Source organism: Cyprinodon variegatus, unplaced genomic scaffold, assembly GCF_000732505.1.
Source record: "Cyprinodon variegatus isolate N-32 unplaced genomic scaffold, C_variegatus-1.0 Scaffold213, whole genome shotgun sequence".
Lineage (NCBI taxonomy): Eukaryota > Metazoa > Chordata > Actinopteri > Cyprinodontiformes > Cyprinodontidae > Cyprinodon > Cyprinodon variegatus.
In genome coordinates this window covers 861,428-880,607 of record NW_015150666.1, presented here as the reverse complement: position 1 = coordinate 880,607, position 19,180 = coordinate 861,428, and the positions used below count along the sequence as shown (strand labels likewise).

At 35.9% G+C, this 19,180-nt stretch overlaps 1 protein-coding gene across 3 annotated transcripts in view; it reads left to right on the top strand.

The window, feature by feature from the left end:
- The window catches only part of grik4 (glutamate receptor, ionotropic, kainate 4), a 461,142-nt gene that overhangs the window by 95,126 nt on the left and 346,836 nt on the right, over window positions 1-19,180 (top strand). For all 3 annotated transcript variants that reach the window (XM_015380401.1, XM_015380400.1, XM_015380402.1), the window contains exon 2: window positions 4,974-5,173. The gene's annotated coding sequence lies outside the window, so the exon portion shown is untranslated. The remainder of the gene's footprint in view (window positions 1-4,973; window positions 5,174-19,180) is intronic.

The following is a 19,180-nucleotide window of genomic DNA, read 5'->3' as shown; positions in this document are numbered from 1 at the left end:
GCTGCCGAGTTTTTAAAGTACTGTCACAAAAATGGCTCCATATGTGGTCCGATGTTCAAAAAATGTTTTTTTTAAACCCAGTAACTCCGTACAGTTTATGCCCAACAGTGACCTTATAGGAATCTAGTGCACCCTTAGGATGCAACACATGGTCCTTCACAGAAGAGCCGGGTTATTTTATCAGGAGTCAGATGCCTGCTTGCATCTCATGGGGTGAGAAACAATTGTTAGCAAGATTCAAATTCTGGGCAATTGTGGTTGATAGTTTTAGTGATGTAACTTTTACATACTTTAAAAGTAAAAAGTAAAGTAAAAGTAAAGTACAAATACTTATGAGAAAAAATAATGGAAAAGTAAAGTACAGATTTAAAGGTATTATGGAGGATTTTTGCAAATTTTTTAAAAACACCCTCTCCACTCACCAAAAAATACAGATGCACAACCCTGTACCTGCTCCCAAGAGGGAATGTCTATTAAATGCGTGCGAGAGCATGCACAAGCCCATTTCATCTCGTGCATGCTCTGTTTAAAAGTTGCTGTTCTCATTGCTCATACAAGCTTACTGTGCCTGCATATCCGCCCTAACCCCTAAATCCCTCAATCACTATATATAGCGGGAACTTTGTAGCAAACTCGGTTAATTTACCGTCCAGACAGATGATCACTGCTTTTTACTCTCTGTTGGTCACAGTCCTCCTCCACCGTGTGATGCTTGCGCCACCTTTGTATTATTCACCGCTGTCGGGTAGTAACAGCCAAGGGTGACAGCGGGCAGCTGTGACAGCAAATCCCATAATGCTTTGCAAGGAGAGCTCTCTGCACAAAGCATTCCAGGGTATATCTGCCTCTTCTGAGGCCTTTCTTCTCATACGCTTTGTAGACACACTCTTATGACCCTCTGCCATTTTCAAAGAACTGCGGTAAGAAAGGTGAGCTTCAATGGTTGTCTGAAACCACACCTCAACACACGTAAATGCCTGAAGGTGCGCATGCGAAGAAAGATAGCTATTTATGGCAATTAGCATGTAGGATGGGCTTACGTAAAAATATCAACAGAATGATTCACAATTAGGAGGACCACTTATTTAGATGATCCACCCAGAAATAAAAGAGCATAGCTTTAAGTCCTTTACCTAAACAAAGGTAAAGCAATTACAGGCCCCACACGCAGGCTTCCTTAACTACACATTTAACACGTTTCTCTACTTCCACACCTTAATCAAATTGCTGAGTTACCTCCTCAGCAAGCAGTCCAGTTCTTCAGTCCCGCTAATGATCGGTGTGCTGATGCAGAAACACTCAGTGTAGGCGAACGGCCCTGGAAGACCACCATTGAAGAAGCCTGTAAAATGCACTGCAATACAAATGCAAAATATCATTTTTGCTTTTGAAAGATATAAAGTAACTTACATTTTTTTTTTTTTTTTTTTTTTTTTTTTTTTACAAGCAGATTTTTTTTTTGGTGTTGTTGCAGCTGTTGCGTCGAGTCGTTATGAAAATTTTTTTTTTATAGATATGAGCCAGTTTGGAGAGAGTAAGGAGTAGCAACTACAGACATTTGTTGACTGACTAGTCAAGTAAAGTATAGAAATCTAAAAAAGCTACTGATGGACCACTTATCCATAAATCAACATTTTTGATCACAAATTGTATGGATAAATCTGGATAAGTTTAATAGTAGGGCTGGATGGCATGGCCGCCAAAATGTTTATCACATTCATGATATAAGTTGATCTGATATAATATCAATAAAAAAACAAGTTACACCCTCAGAAAAACTTCCATGAATGCCAACAACATAACGGATCCACGTACAAGCTTGTAAACATCAATTTACTTTTTTTTTTTATAAAACTGATCCAATACAACACCAAAGATATGCAGTATAACACATAGGAAAAATGTTAATTAAAAAGCTAAATCCTACAGTGCATAAAACCCAGAACATCAGTCAGTGACAAATGCTGCAATTATAATCCCTATAATAATGATAATAATCTACACTGAAACATCGGGAATATCATATTACTGTTATTTAATAATATTCAAATAAATACTGACACTCAATTATTGTCGACTCCAATCTTATATGGATGTCTACATGACCCACGCATTTTTTTGATGATTTACTGCACATTGTTTGAAATCCTGTTTTTGTCCAAGTTATCTTCAAGTTAAAACAGAGTTTGTTATTGGCTTAGCCTGGAATGTGATGTAATTAAGGAGAACTGACATCAGTAGCTTTTCCCTTAGTAGCTGCTCTCTGCTGACTTGCTCCTCTCACACATGGTGGTTCAATTAGGAACTGACAATAAACCAAATTAGATAATGAAAAATCTAGTCCAATCACAATTCCCCTTATAAAAACTATTAAATTCAATAAAAACAAGTCTGCATAATCTACCAGTCCAGTATTATAATTTGCCATTTTTTTTTGTCATTCAGTGGTATTACCTTAAAGCTATTGAAAAAATTAGAACAGTAATTTTAAAAAGAAAAAAATGCTTTGAAAATTGATGAAAATTAGTGTGTCTAATTTTTTATACTCTAAAATAATGATTTGGGATTAATTTTGTGTCAGTGAGTCACAAGACATAAAAGAAAGATCACTGTTTATCTGAAATATTTATTGATGGTCCCAGCAGAGACATGGGAGAAAGGAGCAGCCAGATGGAGGCTCCTTCTAAATTCCTTAAACTGTAGCTCCTCCGGTTTCTTGGTTCTATCCCTTCACCTTTCCCTGGGTCAACAGTAAGAACACTATGGTGTGCTGAATGCGGACAGCGTTCATTAAAAGACAGACATAAATGAATTTTGTCAAACTAGGACTACGTAAAATAACTACAAAAAACAAATGTTACACAATGTAACAAACAGTTAAAACTTTTCATTATTAAACCCAAAACATATTAAGTTGTGCACATTAGCATGTGTCACACTGAATAGGTAAGAAGACTAAATCAGTTTTTCCTCAACCATGTGAGCTGAGCTGTACCTAAACTTCTTGTCATCAAAGATGTAATGAAAGGATTGTGTGCAACCGTGTAGCTCATATTGGCAGATGGTGGGAAATGGTGGCCTAGTGTTTAGGGCAGGAATCCCCAAAGTCGGTCCTCGAGGGCCGCAGTCCTGCAGGTTTTAGAGGTTTCTCTGCTTTAGCACAGCTGATTCTGATGATTGCAGTTCAGCAAAAGCCTGTTAATCAGCTATCAATGTAAATCAGCTGTGCCGGAGCAGAGCAACCTCTAAAACCTGCAGGACAGCAGCCCTCGAGGACCGACTTTGGGGATGCCTGGTTTAGGGCATAGGGCTTGGAATCCTGAGGTTGTGAGTTCAGAACATGTCCACCCCAACAGACTGCCACTCTGGCTTTCTGAGCAAGAGACTTAACACCCGATTTCTCCCCGGGCCACTGCACAGTGGCAGCTCACTGCTCCCCAGAGGGGATGGGTTAAATGCAGAGAGTTAATTTCTCCATTGTGACATCAATAGAGTTCAATTTTAACTAAACTGACAATAGGAACCATCCTGCTTGCTATATCCTTATGGCAAGCACTATTTGGACAGCACTTATCACGCCGACTTCATTCACATTTCTGCTCTGCTTTATGCTGGTTGATATGTTTATATACCTAAAATAGTGGGAGTTCTTGGTTCTGATGCATTTAACTGGAGTTGAACAAGGTTAGAAATCACCAATACTGATATCTGACTGATGGATTGGTGCATCTCTAGTTAGAAGCTATATGTAGTGGGTTCTTGAGTCCCAGCTGGGTGTTCTTTAAAAGTGGGACTTTTTTTTAAAACCATGACCTAAAAACGGACATAAAAAGAATGCTAGGCCTGAAACTTTTGATTACTCTGAACATAAGAGGCCCTTGATATCTGAGGAAATACATCTTTAAGCAAGAAGAAAGGGAGCCAACTTGCCTTCTGCTGTGTGCAGTTTTTGAGATTTAACATGATCCAAATTAACCATCTAATAATCTCATTAATGAATAATTTAGGATTCTATTTTTGAATCTTCATTTCTGAATGTTCCTCAATATTCTGTACAGCTATTTATTGAATCTACTTGATGCCTGATGAGTGCATTTGTGAAGATTTTTGAAACTTATGTGAATCTAAAGTCGTTTAGAAGATCAGTACTCGTATTTTGGCAGGCCAGATACTTGAATGATTCATAGATGTGAGGCGAGATTCAATCACTCTCTAATGTTTCAAGCTACCTAGGCAAGACATGTGTTACTCAAGATTCACACTCTAGGGGATCCTTTTATTAATTTAGTGTGAAGGTAAAGATAAGGAATATGTAGGTCAATCTCATGGGAGGACTTTAATTCTCTGCTGAGTAAGGGTGCCATTAAACTGCAATGACATGAGATTAATGTTCATCTTGTAACTGAGTTTTACTTTCTCATTGACTGTCGAAACTGTCTTGCAACACCAAGGCTGATGAGTTTTCAGAGGCTCTTTTTAAAGAAAGTACAGTACAGTAACCATATGAAAAATGTTGGATGTGCTGTTTAAACAGGAAGCGGATCTGGCTGAGTAAGGGACATGCTGTAAAAAAACCCGGCCATCAGCGAATCAGCAGTGTGAACTTTAAAGTTGTGGTTTACAGGGCAGATTACAAATTAGCTTTGTGGTGCTTAAATGAGAGTCCTCAAAATTTGTGATCAGGCTGCAGAAGTAGATCCTACAGAAGAGATTAACAGCCTGTGGCTATGAAGTTTCTGGAAACATACACTTCATTTTAAAATTGGTCATCCAAGTGGCTCTGTCGATTATTTGCTGTTGTAACAATATTAATCAAAGGCTGAAAAATGTTTGCATCAAAAATTTTGAATGAAGCCCTATTTCCAAATCATTCAAAGTTAAAATCAGTTTTTCTTATATATATATATATAAAAAAAAAAAAATCTCTACTTTCCAGACATTGATTTCCTATCTCTTTCTTTCTCTTTTCACAGGGACCCTTTAAGCACCACCTCAGCTTGCAAACTGTGCTTCAGTGTGCATATACTGTACACACATCTCTGCAGGTGCTCGCGGCTCACACTATATGTGTATGTGAGATGACGAGAAGCTAAGTGACTACCACAACTGCCTAGATCAGACGGCCTTCTGTGCTGCAAGATGGATTAAAGCCCTGCACCTCAGGAGATCAAAGGTAGGAGCGGATGTTTTGTAATCAGCAGTCACTCACCTGTCCCATTCAATGGCTACATGAGACGAATGAAGTGAGGGGAAAAAAATGAGGAATAACAATGAGTCTAAGGACGAGGTCTTCCTGCCATCTGTGGAGTTTAGATCTGGACATTGAAGCCTGTCAGCTCTCTGCGTACGTGAGAGGAAGTAAAGAAAGTTTTAAGAGTGTTAAAACTTCATAAAATTGCTGTCGAAGTAATATTATGGAGTTTTCAAATTTCCATCCTACATGTTTAGTGGTTTAGATTGCAAAATGAGACCTGGTAAAGCTTAATATAACATGTTTACTTATTGAAAAAGGATTTTTCCTTAAAATGTTTTTTTTTTTAACTTGCAATCTAAACCACTAAACATACATTGCTTCGATGGCAATTTTATGAGGTTTTCAAATTTCCATCCTGCATGTTTAGTGGTTTAGATTGCAACTTAAAACTTTTAAACTTTTAAGGAAAAACACTTTTTCAATAAGTAAACATGTTATATTAAGCTTTACCAGGTCTCATTTTGTAACAACATTTTTGTAACAACACTCTTTTGTGTTTAAGTATTTAGAAAAATCTGTATGAGTAAATATGTTTGGAAGAACCAGCAGGAGCACAAGGACTTTCAATATGAACAGATTCATGGCTGGCAAGATTATGTACCTTTTTTATTTACTCTACAATTAGTATGAAATTGTTGATTATCTTTTATCCAGATTGGTGGGCTGCTGTCTTTAAGGCTATTTCAGAGTATTTAGAAAATTCCTCATGTGACTGTTATTGCCTCAAGTTTGATTATTAAGCGAAATCCCTTGGTCATACTGGACTGGATTTATTTAAGGCTTTAAACAGTAGGCTCTAATAAGTGCTTTTTATAATGCAACATGGCTACTTTAAAAGATTACTTTTCTAAATGTTTTTTTTATATATATATTTTTATTTGCTTTTCTTTTTTTCCTGTTTTGGTACTCTGACAATTTAAAGGCCACATTGTAGGAAGTTGATTTATTTGGTTGCTAGGATTTGTATTTACCAAAATTATTGGTTATATGTTGTCTTGCAAAAATATTTTTGCCAAAGTAATCTGCTAATTTTGCAAAATATCCGAGTAATTTCCTCTTTATGTTTGAAGTTTAAACTATTTAAAGTCACTTTTATTGGTGGATTATGTAGGAAAATGGCTGCAATAGCTGTTGTTGTTCACCAGCTGTTCAAACGACAGTCACAGTCAAAGCAGTCCCCCCATTCTAGCCTTAAACATCAGAATGTAAAATACTTTTTTACAGCGACTGCACACTTAAGTGAAAGCATGACATTACCGCTGCTCCTGATATGAATTATTGATGAACCCTTACAGCAGGCAGACTGGAAAGTCATTCAGTTCTTTTGTCTCGTCCTCTTAAAATATTGTTATTAAAGATAAACCAACATCTCCTAAAATTGTTGTCAGCAGGTCAGAGTTTCACAAAAACTCCAGATTAGAAATTAGCTTAAAATGTTTATAAGAATCTTTGAATTAATAAAAGTGATAATTACAGACATTGTCAGCTACTTCTATTTTACAGATGCAGCACCCATACTGGATTTAGATTTATTTTGTGTTACAGGCATTTTTTTCTAAAATACAATTCTGAAAATCGAGCAATTTATTGAAGCAAAAACAAAGCAGCTAATGCTACCTCATGGGTAGTTTCTGTCTCGCACACATCTCAAAGCAATCTCATTCACTATAGAAAGTTCACTTTGAATATTGCTCTTGTAGAGAATTTAGCTTTATAGTTTTACTGCTAAATTATGTATGGACTGGGAATACTAAGCAGATAAGATATATTTGTTGTCTGAATGAGTGGAAAGCATTGCACATTTTCCCCTGGAGATAATATCCGATTAGATAAAATACATGTTGTAAAAACTGAGGGATTCTGAGAAGTCTGTAAAATCTATTGATGATTCTAAAGTAAATATTTAAAAAGCCTTTATAATGCACCAAAGATCTGCACCTTTATATTCCTATAAATTGTATAGAATCTTGTAAAGCAGCATAACGTAACAATAATTTGTGTTGTTACTCAGTTTAGGATATTTTTACTATTAGTTCTTTATAAGCAGTGTTTGTTCTTCCTAAGTAAGTCCCTTCTTCTCTAATCCTAAAAATCATAGCTGCACACTCCCTACCTGCCACACTTTGTGTGCACACCTTGATAGCCAACTTATCAGCCCAAGTATGTATAATTGTCTCCTTGCTCTTAGCTGGAAGTCTTGTTTGTCAACTCCCTATAAACTGATGTGCTCAATAGAAATGTTCAAGTTGTTTGCAGAGTTCCTAGCTATCATGTTCCCCTCACCTTCTCCCTCTTTAATGCTACCCTGGGCAGTTGCCGACATGCCACATTAACTTACAACCTGAAAACTTGCATGGATCTGGATTAGGTCAGAGGAGTAAAAGACTCCCGTGAAATGCTAATGTTCTCTATCTTCAGACTTGCGTCACTGCCATTAAAAAGAGTTTAAGGCTCAACTATGTGACTGTAGCAGCATTTCAAAACAGCTTATCATATTTTGGCTAAAGTGTTTTCTGTCTGCCACAGGAAAGTGTCTTTGTGCAAGAGTTGAATTTGGGAGAAAAATATCAACAGTTGGGATCATTACTTGTGTACTTGAGGATCCACCCCTGAATTACAACCACTTTTCTAGTTCTATAAACAATTCCCATAAACCATTTGCTAAAGTGGGCTGGAGGAAGAATCAAGCCAAGAAAAGCCTACACATTCGCATTTGTTTCAGTAATTAGTTGCTGTATTAACCGAGCAATTATAAATAAAAGTCTTAGAATAATTCCGAGTAAGATCACTGAAAGTAATTAAAAGTAATTTTAGCCAATTTGAAGAATATCATGATCCCCAGTACTCCTAAGAGAATATTCCCTGAAATATTAAACTGAACTTTCCACAGAAGAAAAATATATATTTTTAATGTTAAAACATTAAACGACAACAGCTATTTGTTGAGCTATAATTCCAAACTGTCTTTGTAAAAAGGGAACATTTTCTTTTGGTTTCCTGTTTCTTATCTTTCCCTGTAAAAAAGGTGCCGATAAGCACACATTTTCTTTTTTGCCTCAAACTTTACAAACTTAGCAGATGAAACAGTTTTTAGCTACTTTGTGCTTTTTCCATTGCAGTTTTAAAACATTGTCTAATTTGTACATCTCAAAATTTTAAGATTGAAATACTGTACCCTAAACGTTTTCTTCTTTGTAACCAGCTTTCCCTGAACCTATTTTATTAATATCACCATCCATTCCTGCAAATTTAGTTTTTGCCTTTTTCCCAGAGGAAGATTTCCACAACTAAGCTACAATTTCCAGCGGTTTAACTATAACCAAGAATTTTCCCACACTGCCTATGTAACATCTGTAAAGTCACTGCAAAAGCTTATTTTGATTTCTGAATTTCACCGGTCTGGTCTCGTGCATTCGAAGGGTTCTTGTACAGGACAGGTAAATGGGAGGTCTGATCTTTTCCTTTGTGTATAGGCTGATGTTTGTAGGCACTGCCGCTCCCTCCATTTGCTATCCATTGTTAATATGTGATTTGATTTGTAAATATCTTTTGCTTTTAAATTTAAAGTTAGACTTGTCTAGCATTTGTTGCCTTTGTGTAATTTTTATCATGTTGATGGAAAAACCAATATTGGCTTCAATAATTGACCCAAGAATATCGAAAGCACCTATCTGAGATGGCTTACACTGAACTCATAATAAACTGTATCAGCATTGGCCTTAAAGAAAATGTATTGGTCAATATCTTCTCTGACAAACAGTATTTTGAGATTATATATTTAAACAAGACATGATTACATTGTTACAACACTGGCAGTTGTTACAATCTAAAAATCTAGTAACAATTCATGTTTTTGTTGGTTTTATTGTTTTTTTTTATCCATGCCTCAAAAGAAAAATGCTTTAAAATAGTGCAACATGAAGAGTTCAAAAGCATACAATACTATTTTTTTTTAATAAGGGATCTGTTCCAAGAGATAATGAATGTATTTGATTTAAAATCTACTATAGCTTCAGTTCAAATAGAAATATCCACTTATTTTCAAGAGTTGGGAAACTCGAGCATACCAAAAGCTATTTGAAATGCAAAAAAATATAAATGCTAGCAACAATAATTTGAGACTAAATAGTGAGGGCAAATTAAGAGAAGTCCATCAAAGAAAATGGGAACTAAATGAGTTTTAAATGGTATAATATACATTGGAATGCTGGGAAAAGTCAGCTTCATGAAGGCATATCGAAGCCTCCATTTTCAAGGGTTTAACATGACCTTTAACATAACATTATAATCTGTTTTTACCAGGATAAATGAAATAAGAGGATAGAATTTTAAAGGATTGCCACAAAAAAATATCACAGTTTTCAAAAAAGTATTTTTCACTCATGTTAAACAGGATGCAAGGCTGCACACAGCCGTTTTCAGTGTGTAGTTAGGGTCTAACATTTCTTTTTTTCTTCATTTCCACTGATTATGAACTTCCCCCCTTTGTTTTTTAATGAATACATAACCAGCATCAGCGTCGAGTTCAAATGCCTGCAGCACTATAGGCTCACACACCAACAGGGAATTCCTGTGTGACTCCCTGTAGAGCAACCACTGTATAACTGAGTCTAAAGTCCGTAGTCTATGGGGCTTTTCAAAACAGCAATTTAATGTCTTTCTTCAGAGACATAATAAACGTGCATGCTGTAGTGTAAGGTGTATACCGCAGTCAGCAGAAAAAAAAAAATCACCTGGCAATCTCGAATAGCCTGAAGTGTAACTCTTTATGGTACAAGCCAACTGTGCAAAAACAGGCAACAATTTCAACAAACAATGGCTTTCTGTTCTCCCTTTACAGCTGGGATACCTCTGCGTCCTGTATATTGTTATTTTATTGCTGAGGAAATGAGCCCCAGGAAACCTAATGAAATACATATATTCTTTTCCATTTGTTTCCTACAAGACAAAAACAAAGATTAATCTTTATCACAAGTAACTCTTTCAGGACAGTAATGGAGTGCCTGAGAGTGCCTGATCTGTATGAACAGTTTTCCAGTCTTTACAAACCTTTGTTCAAAAAAAAAAAGAAACTTTCTGGTAATTTGGGGAAAAAATAAACTTCCTCACCACATTATGTCAACAGCACAAGGTGATGAAACATCACACAGAGAAAAGTTTAGCTGAAATGATGTGAACAACTTTCATGTGTTGCGGTAACAGTACAGCCACATTTATATTCACACATGGGGCAAAAACTACGGTACTCATATTTTTAAAGTCACTGTGCTATTCCCAAAGGCTATTCCTTAGACGGCTTCACTTTCTTGTGAATACAAATGCTAGAACACACACTAGGCTTTAGAGACGTAGAGTTTCTCCGAGGCATCAGCACCATGTGAAATCTACTACTGACAGAATTTAACTTTTTGCTGACTTTGGCTCAGGCAAAGTGATCTAAAGAGTCAGTTTCAATGCCCACGCATGCATTTTTGCATACGATTTTAGTGTCTAGAATCACCATGTTGCAGATTATTGCCTCTCAGTGTGGATCACCTTGAAATATCTTAGTTCCCTCTCTGTAAATCCACCTGCTGGGATTTATTCGGAAAAAAAAAATAATTGTTTCCCTTCCTTGTTGTCTCTGCAGATTTTTTTTTATGGCCAACAAAATATATGGCTTATGCTCTATGTATTTTCTGAATAAGTTGCATGCCTATGTGTGTGTGTTTATAGATTTATGAATAAGAATTTACCTAATGAACTTTATTTCTCCATCAGCCTCCTTTTGATCCCACCGGTTCACTGGTCTTTTTCCTCTTTTCTTCTCCAATGCTCCTGAAAAGCAGAGATAAGGCCCAGTGATGTTTGTCTGCTCCCTGGCAGATTACTGAGTCAGACAGGTACAAGCATTTGGCAGACAGTAATAGTATTTCTGAGTCCAATGCAAAATTTCATTGGAATGCTTAGGAATTCCATTCCAGCCTTTAAACCATCTTGGCTTGTTTGTGTGTTTTTTTTTTTTTTTTCAATTATTAGGGATGTAATCTTGAAAAATCATCAAACACAAAGAAGTCTTTTTATTTCACAAAATAATAAGTAAACTGTGATTTTTATTAACTGTTTTCATTGCATAATTACACTCTCTGGGCCTATAGTTTGTTCCTCATATGAAAGATGCAAGTAATTGAGTTTGTTTATTTGTGTATATAAATATATTTATTATGTTTGACCAGAATCCAGCAGATTTGCTGACAGGAAAGCTTTGATCCACAATAAACAACAAAAGAGACAGCAGAGTTTAGGAAAAAATACCACTAAAAAGAGATCTGAAATTGTGTTTATGGGAGGTTTAGACTTGATGCCAGTTGTATCTGCAGAAAAATGTTATCTTTAAGAAAAAGTATGAAGGTCTTCCGCTGAGAGTTAGACTTGAGGGGAGAACTGTTGAAAGAGATAAGGCGTTAAAAAATGGATGTGCAGCAATAGAGAGTGACTTGGAAGATAGTCAAATTGTTGTAGTTCTTCAATTTTTCTTGTGTGGTCGCCCAGCTTTAGACTCGGTTTGAGCTGTTTAAAGCTCTTTTTGATGTATCTCTTAGGCAAACATCCCTGTTTGTACCCTCGGTTTTTGTTTGAGTAACTTGAGTTTGATCAGAACTGTTTAAATAACAGTTTCAATATGTGTTGAGTCAATTGTGATATTATTATGTGTGGCAGAACAGAAGAAAATCATTCACCATTCAGTAGACAGGTCCTGGTGAATGCCTGATAACTACTGGAAAATTTGATCTGAGAAAAAGACTGATGTATAAGCATGGGTAGGGGACAATGGTAACAAAGATGTTTTTAGTTTTTTCTAACCCTAAAAGTTTTCCAAAGATAAATGCAAAACAGTTACAAAGGCTGAGAAAAATGAACTCCAATAAATAACTTATCTGTAGCCCAGACTAAATTAAAGAAGAACTCAGATTTAGGGCAATAAAGGTAGAGTTGGGGGATAAAAAAAAATACTGAGCCTAAATTTAGTACATTTACAATGTTCATTGTATGGCACTGTTGGAATATAGATCCCCTTGTTGAATGATCAAAAGTTGCTTTCGTTCTAAACGGCTTTAAACACAACTGAATATTATATGGCTAAGGACCAGGGTGCCTTCAGGGCTTTCAGCTTGAAATCAGAGGCAGCATCTGGCCAGGTGATTTTCAGTCTGAAATACAACAGGCTTATAGAGCTTTGGGTCATGTAGTACATTGCTCTATCTCTTGCTTTCAGAAAAAAATGAATAAAAAAAAAAAGTCAAGGAAATAGCATCAAAATGCTTTAGTTTAACAGAGTTTAACAATCTTTGATTTCTTTATCTTGATAGAAAAAATATTTAATTTTATCCTTCCATTGGTCTGGATAAATCAGAGTTAAATTAATCCTAAATCACATTTTCAAAGTGTTCAGTTCATGTTAAGGTATAAAACAGCAACATATTTTGAACGTTTTTTTTCCTTTTTACTCAGTACATTGATGGACAGATATTTACCATGTGCTTGTCTAAATTAAACAACAGCTTAATTTTCAATGTTGTGCAACTAAATATCTTAAGAGTGTGGCATGCATTTGTTTTTGGTCCCTTCTCAAATATGCTTTAGATAAGATCTAGTGCACTTGTACCACTGTTGGTTTACCTGTCAACAGAAATATGACTGCTTTTCCCTACATATAGTATGCAATCATACAAAACCTTTTACTCTTCTCACCTAGGAAAGAAAATATTCCATGATATTTGCAAAGTCGGGAACTATGTCTGTCCTCTGAATTCAACAAATCCCTCTCCCTGATGAATTGACCTGCTCTCTAACCACTTGGCCATCAAGAATAAAGAAAGAATATAGCAAGGAGAATTGAGTGGAACATCCAATATCCATAAATGCCCTTATTGTGGAACACACAGTAAGGAAATTCATGTCTTCAAATTTAGTGGAAATAACATTTTATCCAAAAGATCATGTTTCTAAAACCTGTAAGCTATAAGGCCTGAACTTCAAAATGTTGGTCTTTAAACAAGTGCAAAAAAAAAAAAAAACAGATCTTCAAAGAAGGCACAAAATAATTTATGTATGCTATTCAGTAGGCTGCACATCCAACCATTTTGTTTTTTGCATGTGTCCCTTTATTAATGTGAAGATAACACTAATGACCAAACTGCACATTTATTGGTGGTGGTTATGCTAATTTTAATATTTGCTACATGAATCTGATGTTAAATGCATATTTTTTAGCACGTTTGAAAGTCAGGTGCAAACTCACACTCATAGATTTCTGTGGTCATTGCATTGGTAAGATGTTTGAAAATGGGGTGATCCTCTATGCACATGTAAATATATTTGGTCCATCAAAAATAGCAACAGAATAATATTCAGAGAAATCTTCTACATAAGCTGGCAGAAAGTAATGCAGCAGGGTGGTGGGCAATATTTATTCAATTAATCCCTAAAGGTAAAAAACAAACAAAATAACTGAACTTAATGATAATGGCACATTAAAAAAAGACTAAATAAAACATTAACAGCCACCAGAGAAGAGCCATCAGAGAGCCAAAGGGACATTGGAGGGCAGTCTAAAAGCGTGCTTCTCTTATTTTTGGCAAGATGGATCTTTTATTGCTCTCAATGTTCTTTGCCAGGCTCAAAAGAAATCAGTTTTTTTTAAATATAATTATTTTGGGCCTGTCTTTCTAAACTACCCTTTCTATTTGACAACTTCCCATTACAAAGCAAACCTGCAGTTAATCTTTCCCCATTGGTACTGAAAGCAAATGATTCGGTCCATTATTCTTTGAATCATCAATCATTCGTTTTTTCCCTTTGGGATCCATGGCCTGAGCCTCACCTGCTGGTTTGTTTACTAAAGCCACCTGCCTGGCACTGTGCCGCGCTGAAACGTGTGTGGTGTTGCAGGCTATGACGCAAATCTTCATTGACGGAGATATTTACATTTATTGTTTAAATTACAGCATTTGAAACATAATGAATGTTTGTTTGATGTCCTGAACACCATATTAAGACAAACCCCCCCCCCCCCGAAAAATAAATCTCTTTTAAAAAGATCTAGGGAGCTCAAAAGGGGGACATTAAAGAGCTTAATGCTCCTCTGGAGCCGCGGGTTGCCGACCCCTGCCCTAGTGGAATTTAAGTATTTTAAAGGATTCAGAAGTGGATGTGTCCCCGCTAAGATCCCAACAATACTGGGCAGTCAAATTTGGACATCATTGAAGCTTCCAAAACCTTCAAGATTAGAGCAAGACTACTTACAGAAAAATACCTTGTCTGAGGTGTGACACTATAATACTATATTGTCATGTAAAAACAAGTCTGAAATCTATATTGCATTGCAGCTTTTTTGATAATTAATACACTTGCAGAAGCAGATGAGCAAATGAATCCAAACTGGTTAAGCTTCAGTGTTAAATTTCATGATTTATAAAAAAAAACAAACAGGTGTGTTTTCATTTAACCTTTAAGTTGATAGCAGTTTCTATTCATTATTATATTGTTAGCTAATGCATGAATAAAACAATATATAACAAAATTATGTAATCCAGAGAGGCCAGGTTATTTAAAGCAAAATCAGGCTTTTCCCTTTTTGTTCTACCTGTAGTAAAGACTCATCCCCTTTATTTACGACAGATTATCTGTAATGTTGCACAATACACTCAGTCCAAGTTTGGAACCACTGAGGTGTTTGTGGGTCGGTCCCAGGAGATGGACCTCCAGGTAGTCTGAGAGTGACCCGGCAAAATAACAGCTGTGTGTCTAAACATTGTCAGTTGGCAGCATCAGATATGTGACTGTGAAAACTGCAGCTGCTGAGCTCTGAATTCAGTTACCCAGGTGTGACAACATGCTGATTTCAGATCAAACTGAGGGATCCTCTTATCAGTTTTATCACTGTGTTCCTAAGGTGGTCAAAGCCAGTGAACTAAAACCATTTAACTCTGAGATCATCTATCTTTTTTGTTCCTTTCCAAACCTTTTCTTTATACTCAGAGCTCAGAAATTTAGAAATCTAAATGGCATCTAAGTAGCTGATAATACTAACATTTCTTCTGCATATTTCCATGTAATTGTTTTCCTTAATTTCTAATTGAACATGTTATTGTATTGATAGGTAAGTTCATTTTCTGAACAGTTGAGATATAATCATTATTTTTACTAGAAAATGTCAAGATTTTGATTCTCAAAATAGATTCATTTTCATATTCTCTTCCACACAGTAATCCACAAGATGGAATGAGAAAGGGGGTTTACTGTAGACTTTTGGGGTGATTGAGGTTAGACATTTTTCCTTATGACATTTTTTGTTAAATATAAAAAAGAATGTTCTCAGTTGCTAATGAATCATGCTTTTTCTGGTTAGTTTTCCAGCCATACATGCATACAGCTGCCTAATTTAATCACAGTGCAAATGGAAAATCCATCCCTCCATAAGTTCTACTCAACACAGGTTACATCTACCTATGAATGAGCTCCTTTGTTTCAGCTATCTATTCTTGAAAGATAAAAAAAAAGATTATTCTGTTATTCAGGGTTTCTTCGGGACACATTTCTTTGAGTAAGTGGCCATGTTTTCCTATTCTGCAAGTGACTGTGGTGGCTGTTTAATAGCACTGAATATCTTTCTCAGGCACAGGTTTTTAGAGTCAGAGGTTTAGAAATGGACAGAAAGATTAATGATTTTCAAAGGGAGCATTACTGAAAAAGAAGAAAAGAAGTCCTGAGGAGACAAAAATTAAAGACCACCCAGTATGCGTAGCAGCAAAAAAGGGATGTGGAAGAAATAGGAAGATAATAGTGTGTAAAGAGGGGTAGGCTGAGATACTCGGAAGAAGATGAAACCAGCTGAGGTTTTACTGAGAGGAACTGAGGGAGGGAAATAGATATATGATACTTCAGATGTTTGAAACAGTTGGTGAAGTAGGGAACGAACTTGATGAATTACTTTGTTGGGCAAAATGGCTCCGCCATCTTTCAGAACACAAGGAGGAAGGGCAATTTTGGGAGGAGATGGAGAACAGCTGGATCCAATGGTGTGTGGTGAAGGGTGGTATTATTTTAACTTTGTTGAACACCTTTCAATCTTTTTTTTTTTTTTTTTTTTTTTTTTTTTACAAATCACAGTTGAACTGGATGCTGTCACTGGAGAAAACTGATCGATGGATCAGTTGGGTGAGCTAATCTGTTCATAATGAGTTTTAAAATGGCCTTGTTGAGACGGGTAAGACATGAAGTGGGTTTTCCACTTATGATTAAAAAAACACAAACACGTCTGTAACAACAAAATAATGATAATAATAATCAATGAGAGGTGAATGAAATAGGAGAAGATTATGTTTTTCATCTTGTTAAAACATGACAATAAAATTGATGCTCTACGGAAGAACATCATAGAATGGAAAGGAAGTATTTTGGTGGACTTAAAATGAATAATGCATATGTAATAATTCTAAGTATTTTAATCCCTCGTAAATATTTTTTGTACAAAAAAATAAAATAAATTTTTTATAGACATTTGCAACTTCTTCCTTTGTTTCTCTACCAATAAATGTTGGTGGTATTATTGTCTTCCCATTACACTATAGCTGCTATGTTCTTGTAGTTATTTAAGGAAGATAACATGTCTGTTTTACTTCAACCATACGCTCTCTTGTTTTCCCATTTTGAAGAGTGACTAGCTTAAATTCATGATGTTGTCTAAGACGTGTGTCTATGGGTCAGAGCACTAACCACTCATTAAAAATGTTTAAAGGTTGAATCAACTATGAAAAAGTGACGATTAGTGACGAAATGTAAATGATATAGTCAAATTTATTATATAGGAATTTTTGTATTCTATACCATGCAATGGCGTAATGACACAATAAGCAACATTATCTGGGTGGGCCCCATATGAAGTACAACACCCCTAATCCGTTTCCGTTCTTCCAGCAGCTCTTCTTTCCTTTTTCTTTTCTGAATCCTCTTTAGTACCTCTTTTTGGTGTCCATTGTCGCTAACACATTGTACGTAACGGTTATGGTTTTAATCTACGCTCTGCATTACCCAGAATTCCAAGTCGTTTTGTAAAAAATAAAATACTCAAAAACATTGTTCTTTTAAGATATTTATTGCTGTTTGAAACCTATTATAACAGTGTATTTTTCACCAACCGTCTAATGGACTATATACAGTTATTAAGTTAGTAATTAAAAGTACCACTGTCTGCTTTGCTATTGGTGTCGTGTTTAAACGGCTCACCATCATGTTGAAATCTGCCATGTGTTGGGGTATAAATAAGCTCCGGTCAGTTAAATTAATATCAGGTGGGTTTAAGAGGAATTTTTCGCACCATCACATCTGCAAAGATACATCCTAGTTCTCAATTGTGTAGGGGGGCAACTAGGTTTCAGTGATGGGGCCCCTAAGCATCTGCAATCTCGGTTAACCGATATTTACCCATTGATACTATATCAGACAAAGACAGTCAAAGATCTGATTTGTCAGTTTCATTCATTGTGAAAATGCAGTAGAGGAGAACTTCTTTTAAGGCTTTTCGTACTCCTTGGTGAGAGGTTTCAATAACTTTAGACAGTTGGTTGCACAGAAAATGCCTTGTAGATATAGTTCAGATAGACATGTAATAGTCTTGTTGATGATTCTGGTGGTGATTGGAATGTCGTTTAAAGTTAAAAGAAATATTAATCAAAGTTAGTGGGGGTGGTTGTACATACCTACTGTAGAGAAAGTTTTACTTTTGTTCTCCTTTATATCGAAAGTGATGATACCCAAGAGTTATGCCATTTAAGAAGAAATACAAGACTAACCTTTGAAATTACTGTAACTCTATAAACATTGATTAAGCCTCTAAATTCTAAATATTTGCGAAATGCATTTGTATTCAGCTCACTCACTCCACACTGTTATGAAGGAAGAAATGGGATGAATGAACACAGCTCACGTGGCATATTTCCATTCTCACTGGGCTTTTAGTTTTCACTCAGGCATGAACCTCTTTCCCCTGACAGCAAGAGTGGAGAGCATCTGTGAATGGCGAGGAGACAATTTACTGTTGAATAACTCTGGTGTTTGCATGTGAGTGACAGGTCTTTATCAGAGCTCCCGCCTGCTTATCAAAGTTGAAAGAGGGTCAGGTTGAATTAAAGACCAGCTAATTAAAATGTCCAGTGAACATGCCAGCCCTCATTTCATTTATCACCTAAAGCCTGCCTTGGAAACAGAGAAGTGAGATGTTGGCGAAGCCTGAAATGTGAACAAGGTGTGTTGGACTTCATCTGATGCTGGAGCAAAGTTCATTTAACAGGTTGTGTTTGGTAGCAATCAGGCATAGTCTGTGCTATGGTATCTTGTTTTAGTAGTCTGACTTGTAAATGATGAGTTGTATTATTTTTTTTTTTTTTGGCAATCCACTTGCAGAGTATTGTTCACATGAAAGCAGAGTTGAATGGTGTCCTAGATAAAGAAATAAAGCTTGGAATTAGACATCTTTGAAAGGCGTTATTCTTAATGGTTGTTTCATTTAATCTTTATGAGATAACATTCTCAAATATCAAGTTTTGAAGCTGTAATCCAAACCAAGGCTTTAATGTTTTTATTCTTTAATAGGCATTATGACTCTAGGGAGCATTAATAAGTCTATGTTTAGGGGGTTTAATTGGCCAATATATTAGAATTGGGACAATGTAAACATTTCAGTATAGAATTGTTTATCCTGTATAGAGTTTTCAAAGCCACTATATGAATTAAACTAAGTAATAAATATTTATTTTTAAGTACTTGAATTAGAGCTATGAAGTATGGCTAAAGCAATTTTTGAAAATTACTGATATGATACAAGAAAACAGATGGAAGGATGGATGGATTGGTTCATGGATGGGTCTTTTCTTGAGGGTGTAAGAA